Raw genomic sequence first — 8,641 nt, 5'->3', positions numbered from 1 at the left:
TTTTTCCATATTTATTAATATTTTTTAAGTTAAAATTAAAAAATATATTTTTTTCCAAATTTATTAATAATTTTAATTTTAATTTTTTTCCTTAAATTAAAATAACAAAAATAAACACTAAAATGGTATAAAATAATAAAAAATAAACACTAAACTTATACAAAATAATCAAATTTGACACATATCTCAAATTTAAAATTTCTAAGGGATGGAACTTCCTATTGGAAATTAGTGGAATTCTCGACCATCCCTGCATTGGGATTTTTCCTCTAACCAGGATTAAGCATATCATCCATGTTCAACTTCTTGAAAAACGATTCCATTCCCGATCAAATTTGATGCTCAACTTCTTGAGAAATAATTCCATTCCGGATCAAATTTGATATGCAAATTGTAGAAGTGACTAAAATAGATATTAAAGTTGATCAAAATAGATATTAAAGTTGTATAAATAACCAAATTTGATCAAGATACCAAAGTTGTAAAATTAATTAAATTTGACAAGTATCTCAAATTTAAAATTCCTAAGAGGTGGAACATCCTACGGGAAAGTGCCTATTCTAAGGAGTCTTAGGCTAGCACCATGTTCAACTCCTTGGAAAATGATTCCACCCCCACATTGCACACTCATAATGTTAAGACGATCACCTTTCCCAATTAAACAAAACACAAAGTGTTATATTTCTGATGTGTTGTGGCATAATTTAGATACTTTAGAGTACACAGGCAAATAATGCCACCCCCATTATCGAGGCAACATACTAAATACTCTATTGCACTTCTAAAATCGTGGCACGGCTTGGGTTCCTTCGGTCGGTCTCGGAGTCCCGAGTACAGGGCGGTTGCTCACGCGCGTCGTAATCCCACCTTTCGTTTTACACCGGAAAACCAGCCGCGTTTAATTGAATTCATATATTTAAATCATATACAAACTGTCATAATATACACAATACACAAGTCTGATGGCATACAATGACATTATCGCCAGCAGGGATGGTCAAATTGGCCGTGTGATTTGCCCGTAAAAGACAGTTTGAAAATTACAAAGTCGTGAAAACCGTCAAATTTCACAGGTGAGGTCGGTTTTGAAATCGTCAAATTTGACGGGTGGGGCTGTTTCAAAATTCCAACCCACCCTGCTCGCAAGACACTTCGCGGCCACGCAAGAAGGGAAGTCACAGACGTCTTCCAGTAACGGAGTTCCAAGAAACTGCCCTTTTACAAAACCGCTCGGATCAAGATTCCTCGGAAACATATACATGACATCATATTGCCGTCGTATACTCAACCCTAACCCTGATAGAAGGAACCCGAGCCCATATATCGGCAGTTACTGATCCACGGTAGCCTGTGAAGTTTCTTCCGTATATGCCTAAAGAACCGGCTTCATTTTAACCCTAACCTGTACATGCATTTGTTGCCGGAAGGGGTGAAAGGTGTAAAAAGGGTCTGCGGGCCAAGGCGGAAAGCGAGGCTCGGGTGACGAAGGAACGGGAGCAGGAGAATTGAATGTCTCTCTTTCTCTTATATATATTGTGTAAATCATTCGGCTTCCCGATCCACACACGAAGGGATATGCAGAGGAAAAGATCGAGTGCTGTTGCTTCTTCCTATATCCGTCTTTTAGATATTTATTTTGTTTGTAGCAACAATTGAAGGTCCAATAGTAGTCTGTTCAATTCTCCTAAAGATCGTGTGCTGCATTATCCTGCCGCCAGCATTTCTCCGTGTTCAATTGTGAATTAGCTTTTCTTCAATTCTCCTAAAGATCGTGTGCGGCATTATCCTCCCGCCCGCATTTCTGCGTGTTCAATTGTGAATTAGCTTTTCTTCGTGAGTCATAGTTGGAAGAGCTCCCTTTTTATTATTTAAAGTATTTTGACTCAAAGATGGCTGGATCGAGCAGGTTGTAATGGGAACAGCCATCATTTCTGCGTGCTTACTTATAGTTAGCTTCTTTTCATGAGTTATAGTTGGAAGAGACGCCATTTTCTTATTATTTAAGCTATTAGTCCTCAAAGACGGCTGGATCGTAAAGGTTGTCACGCTGGCTTAACTCTGGAAGGAACCGACAATTGCTGGAGGCTTCATGTGCGTGTCCAGCTCTCTCTGCTCTCATATCGACACAGCATTTTTGATATACCCGACGCCAGGTCTCAAACCGCAAGCGTTTAGGTGTGGCTGACCAGTGATCTTCTTAACCGTGGGCTTGATACGCCGGTGGGGGACGAAAAAGGAATATAATTTTTCCCCGATTTCTTTCGCATCAAAGATAACGGCAACTAGTCATTTTTTTTTTTCCATGGAGTTCTGAGTTACTGTGCCCGACTCATTGTTTTAGCGAAGGTCCACAGGTCCTGTGCGGGGGCAAAACCATGGAGCATGTTGTGATCAGAGCGGCCGCGGCGGCGAATGCCACCAGTTGTGTAGTATTGATGAAGACAACGTCCAATGGAGCATGGCAGGGCGATAATCCCGTTAATTTTGCGTTCCCGCTGCTCATAGTGCAGATCTGTATTGTGCTGCTCGTCACCAGGACGCTGGCTTTTCTGCTCAGGCCATTAAGGCAACCTCGGGTCATTGCAGAAATAATTGTAAGTCCTCAGCGATTATTTACTTTTTCGATTTGTATAGTTTTGGATTCTCTCTGATATACAATTTTCTGCAACCTTGCAGCTCGGAAGGACTCGATTAATTTTCCGTTTAATTGTGCTTTCAAAACTTCTGTGAAATATTGTTGCGTGTAATTTATGAAAATATCTCTTCGTCGGTGAGATTCAAAGACTGAAGATCACGTTTTGGCAATGATCCATTATCTCTTTCAGTTTTCTTTGTTGCTTAGTTGCAGTAATGTGATTCATGATTTTATTTAAAGGAAAGATTTGTTGCTATGCAAGTTCACAAATGTATCCTCTCTATGGCTCAGAAGCTTAGTTTTTCTGTTCGGGCAACCTTTAAATTTACGGCAAAATGAATTCTGTGTCAGTCTTTTGGGTGTGATTTTTGGTGCCTCGCACGATTCCAGATAAATCTGTTGTCTCAGTCCGTTTTGAAAACGGGAATGTCAGGAATTATGTATTACGTGTCACTGAAGGCTTCCGCCTTGCTTTTGACGGTTATGTTTGCTCCACATATGGAACCTCTGTTTCCATCTGCCATCGTTTTAAGTAATTTCCCGCTTTGCTGTCTTATCATGCACCTTTTTCGGGTGTTTTTGAGTCTTTGGATTCTGGTATGTCTTTCCAGAAGGTTATTGTGTCAAACCAAACCAAGCCCATCCGAAAACATTTCGAAACAATTTCAAAGAAAAAATACACTGTTGCGAGACAGCGATAGATGTTAACACAAATAAGTCCTCCGTGAACTTTCTATCAATTATCCAGGCAATCCGCTAAGCCTCTTGGCAAACTGTTTGCGGTTAAGCTGATTCACTTTATCTGGACATGCCTTTTCATTGCTTCTAATAATTTGACAGAAAACTTTGATTGAATATATGTTGGTGTTTCCAAGTATTTTCCCTAATCATTTATAATTGACCTCTCGATGACCTCTCGATGGTTCGAACACAACTTTATTACTCCATTGGCTTTGGTGCTAAAAAAAAATGATTCAGTGTTTTTTTTCTTTCTTTAAATTTCTAGATTTCTTGCTCATAAAGCTGCCAGCACATCGTATACTACTTTCGAAATAACAAGTGCTAACTGGTATTCATTAAAACTAAAATTTTATTTAAAATATCAATTTTTGCTGCGGAACTTTTCATGTGAATGTATACCAGTTTTTTTATCTTCAAGCTCGGTTGGCAACGATCTTTTCGTTCAAATTGAAAATTGATGCTCGGTTGGAAACAATCTTTTCTTTCAAATTAAAAATTAATGTTGGGTTGTCAACAATAATTTCTTTCAAATTGAAAATTGACAGTTGTAAACCCAGTGTTTCAATTACTTTGAAACTTTTCTGAAAGTAACAAAGGATTCAGTGTCCAGACAACCAGAAGGGGGATTATAACCTTTTTTATTTCTTGATTTTTTTGGCAAACTGGCAAATCTGTCCGAAATATTTCATTTATTACGATTCTAAGATTTTTTGAATTATGATTTAGGGGTTAACAACTTTTTCCATTTTTTTAATATATTTTGAAAACATCTTAAATGACACAATTATCTCCCAAATATTTCATTCGTTGATAATAGTCAGCTTCAGATTTTTTTCAATTAATATTATTTTGTCTGTTTAGGCTAGTGAATGAGAAGTAATAGTTTTTATGACTTCTCTGTGTTGCTTTTTTATCAATACAGGGTGGAATTCTTCTGGGCCCTTCTGTTTTGGGGCGCAGTGAAGCTTACAAGAACACAATTTTCCCAACTAGGAGCACACCTGTACTTGAAACTGTTGCAAATATTGGTCTTCTATTCTTTCTGTTTTTAGTTGGGCTGGAACTAGATTTCCAAGCAATTAAGCGAACTGGAAGGAAGGCTTTAGCAATTGCAGCAGCTGGAATTACCTTACCGTTTGTTGCTGGGGTCGGGGTTGCTTATGTGCTCAGGGCAACGGTTTCTAAGGGTGTGGCCTATGGACCGTTCCTCGTTTTCATGGGTGTATCCTTGTCTATTACTGCATTCCCGGTGCTTGCAAGGATACTTGCAGAGCTCAAGCTTCTTACCACCGATGTGGGTCAGATGGCCATGGCTGCGGCGGCTGTCAACGACGTGGTTGCTTGGGTTCTTCTGGCCCTTGCTGTAGCTCTTTCAGGTACAGACAAGAGTCCGGTGATAGCAGTTTATGTTCTTCTATGTGGCATAGGATTTGTGGCTTTCATGATTTTGGTGGTAAAGCCCATAATGACCAGGATTGGTCACCGGTCACCTGACAACGAACCTGTGAGCGAGACATACGTTTGCATCACTCTGGCGGGTGTCCTAGCATCTGGCTTTGCAACAGATGCAATTGGGATTCACGCAATCTTCGGAGCTTTTGTGTTTGGCTTGACTATTCCCAAAGATGGCCCGTTTGCAGGGATGCTTATTGAAAAGATTGAAGACTTTGTATCTGGCTTGCTGCTGCCACTGTATTTTGCTTCCAGTGGTTTGAAGACTAATGTGGCAACAATCCATGGAGGCACAGCTTGGGGTATGCTTGTTCTGGTGATCGCGACCGCCTGTACTGGGAAGATTCTGGGTACCTTTTTAGTTGCAATTGCCCACAAAGTGCCTTGTCGCGAGGCATTGACAATGGGTTTCTTGATGAACACTAAAGGATTGGTGGAGCTGATTGTCCTTAACATTGGCAAAGATAGGAAGGTAAAACCGGAATTAGAAAAAAATAAATATTCGTCTCCGAGAAAGAGAATTGAATAGCTTATTATCTAATATTTTATATAGTTTGATTTGGTATTTACTTTTGTTTTCCAGGTTCTGAATGATGAAACTTTTGCGATCTTGGTGCTGATGGCTCTTTTCACAACATTCATCACCACCCCCGTTGTAACGGCCTTATACAAGCCAGCAAGGAAGGCGGTTCCATACAAGCACAGAAAGATACAGAGAGAGAAACCAGAAGACGAGCTCAGAATCAATGATAAACCTCATAGAGGCGTCCAGAGGTATTCGAAAGCCTGCTCTGCGCCTCTACATCATGCACCTGGTAGAGCTGTCAGAGAGGTCATCTGCAATCATGATGGTTCACAAGGCCAGGAAAAACGGGCTCCCCTTCTGGAATCGTAACCGTCACCAACAAGACCAGATAGTGGTTGCTTTCGAGGCGTATGAGCAGCTGAGCAAGGTAAAAGTGAGGCCCATGATCGATATATCTGCTATCCAGGACATGCACGAGGATATCTGCAATATTGCAGACCAGAAGCGGATAGCCATGATTATACTCCCCTTCCACAGATATCAGCGGGTCGATGGCGTCCTGGAGACCCTCAACCTGGGATTCAGGAATGTGAACCAGAAAGTGTTGAAGCACGCTCCCTGCTCAGTGGGCATCCTGGTGGACAGGGGCCAACTCGGGGGTCAATCCCAGCTTGCGCCTTCGAACGTAGATCATCACATCGCGGTCCTCTTCTTCGGAGGACCAGATGACCGAGAGGCTCTGGTGTTCGGACGAAGAATGGCGGAGCATCCTGGCATTAAGCTGACGGTTATAAGGTTCCTGCCCGGCACAGAATTCGACCATACCGCCGTCAATCTCACTCCGCTGCCGGCCCATGAGGACGAGACGCACCCGCAAGTGTACAAGTTTTCGACTGCAGAAATGAATAAAGAGCATGAGAAGGAGCTGGACGAGGAAGCCTTGCAGGTGATAAATAACAAGGCGTCGAATCCCGGGAAATCGCCTGGGCAGATTGGTGCAGGTGACAATGCGGACGAGTCGATCGTGTATGAAGAGCGGGAGACCAGTAACACGGTGGCGTCTGTGCTGGAAATCGCGAGGAGCAACAGATATCACATGTTTTTGGTGGGAAGGGGACGCTTCCCGTCTCCACTGGTGGCAGACTTGGCAGATCGGACCGCAGAGTGTCCGGAATTGGGTCCGATCGGGGATCTCCTCACCTCTTCTTCCAGCGTTCGAATCACCGCATCAGTATTGGTGATTCAGCAACACGATGTCATTCATAAGGATGAGGTAGCCTTCTCAAAAACTGTGGAATCGACCCCATTGAGCATCTCATGTACCCAATCTCCTGATCTAAGCCGCAACTCCATCTCACCTTGAACAATTTCCTGATCAGAGCCGCCACTCCATCTCACCTTGAACAACGATATGTTTCTCGTCCTGCTTAATTAGGCTACCTTGAACAACGATATGTTTCTCGTCCTGCTTAATTAGGCTAGAATAATTAGGTTTACCCTAGCCAATGTTGGGCAAGTTTTAAGGGACATTCTTCTCGTTTTGTGTGTAATTATTGGTATATAGCCTATAATAAAGCTTAATTGTATCGTATACATGATTGTCGTACTAGTAACATCAAAGTTGGACATTTACCAGGTTTGTGGGACCTCTTTTAGCATTTTATAAAGTTGTTCTAAATCTTCTACCATATCTTTCGCTTATGCTTATGTTTACAGTCATTTATGTTTTTTAACTGAGTAATTGATGTTTTACTCAGTCATTTATAGTTTTGTGGGACCTCTTTTAGCATTTTATAAAGATGTTCCTCAACTTCTACCATATCTTTCGCTGATGCTTATGGTTACAGGCATTTATGTTTTTTTACCGAGTAATTGATATTTTTCTGGTTAAGTTTCGTATATTTATGATACCTTTTGATTGAGTCTCTGCGCAAGTATTAGAACTATGTGCCGCCTGGGCATCCATTATGAAACTTAAGCAGAAGTGTAATTGAATCGATTTGATTGAAGTTAAAGAGGAGAACCATTTTAATTAGACCTGTCTAAATGTAATATCAGGTGGTTTGGACAAGAAAGAATTAAGAAATAGATGAGACCAATAGAAGTAATAACATTTAGTCAACGGAGAATAACAAACAGATGAGACAACACATACACATACATCTTTTAGTCAAAGGAGCATAACAAACAGACTAGAAACAACGAATACACCTGATGGCTGTAGGAATTTTCAGGGAAGGAGCATCCTGATTGTAAATGGGATGGTGTCAAAAAATAGTTATAAAAGGTTGATTGTAAAGAACATGTGATGATGTCAAAAAACAGTTATACCAGGTTAATTATTAAGAGACGGGGTGAACTATTTAGAGTCATAATAGACTCATGATTAATCAGCGTGTTAAGGGAGTATGAAATAAGAGATCGGTCTTATATATCAAATTCAATTCTCCAAAAAGTGTTCTTCAAGAAAAGTGAACAATGAGTAGTAATAATTTAACAGTAAAGAAACGGAGAACAATATATAAATAAAAACCTAGAGAATATAATCAAAATAGATAATATATAAATAAAAACCTAGAGAATCTAATCAAAATAGATAATTTAAAAAAACGCAATATCTAAATTAAATGATAAGAATCGGCATAATCTAATCGAACTAAATAATAAAAAAAATCCTCTTTAAACCACATAACAATATATAAATAAAAACCGAGATAATCTAATCAAAATAGATAATTAAAAAAACGCAATATCTGAATTAAATGATAAGAATCCGCATGATCTAATTGAACTAAATAATAAAAAAATATAATGTAAATCCAAATAGTTTGTCACCTATAATTTTGAAGCCCATATGATGTGAAAATACAGAGGGTATTAAAAAATTTGGCTCTAGATCAAATTACATGTTATTACAAACTCTTTTCTATTTTGGTTTTCAATAGGTTCACTTTAAGATCTGGATAATGTAAATTAGGCAATTGATCTAGTTGTGTTGAGGTGTTTAGCATTATAATCTTAAATTATTATTGTTATTTAAGATATTAGTGTTTTTAATAAAAAATATTCAAAAACTTCATAACACAAACCACAAACAAATCATTTCTAAAAAAGAAAAGAACAAACACATGTGAAATTTTTCAACATCTCCAAAATGTTTCATATCCCTAATTTATTAACTTTATAGGGAGAATTTGCATCAAGTACAAACTCTTCTCTATTTTGGTTTTCAATAATTTTATTGAATAGATAATATTGGTTCTCTATTTTGGTTTTCAATAATTTTA

General features: G+C 39.2%; 1 pseudogene across 1 annotated transcript; it reads left to right on the top strand.

The window, feature by feature from the left end:
- Positions 1–1,344: 1,344 nt before the first annotated feature.
- On the top strand, positions 1,345–7,044 carry LOC149187072 (cation/H(+) antiporter 19-like; annotated as a pseudogene). Its single transcript, XR_016255735.1, has 3 exons — positions 1,345–2,594; positions 4,299–5,300; positions 5,412–7,044. The product of XR_016255735.1 is annotated as a cation/H(+) antiporter 19-like (transcript).
- Positions 7,045–8,641: the final 1,597 nt, after the last annotated feature.

The sequence above is a fragment of the Pinus tabuliformis genome, chromosome 3_1, assembly GCF_031772625.1.
Source record: "Pinus tabuliformis cultivar Carrire ecotype Pingquan chromosome 3_1, CPIR1, whole genome shotgun sequence".
Taxonomy (NCBI): Eukaryota; Viridiplantae; Streptophyta; class Pinopsida; order Pinales; family Pinaceae; genus Pinus; species Pinus tabuliformis.
Note: the sequence above shows the minus strand (reverse complement) of the source record. Positions and strands in the feature narration are given on the sequence as shown.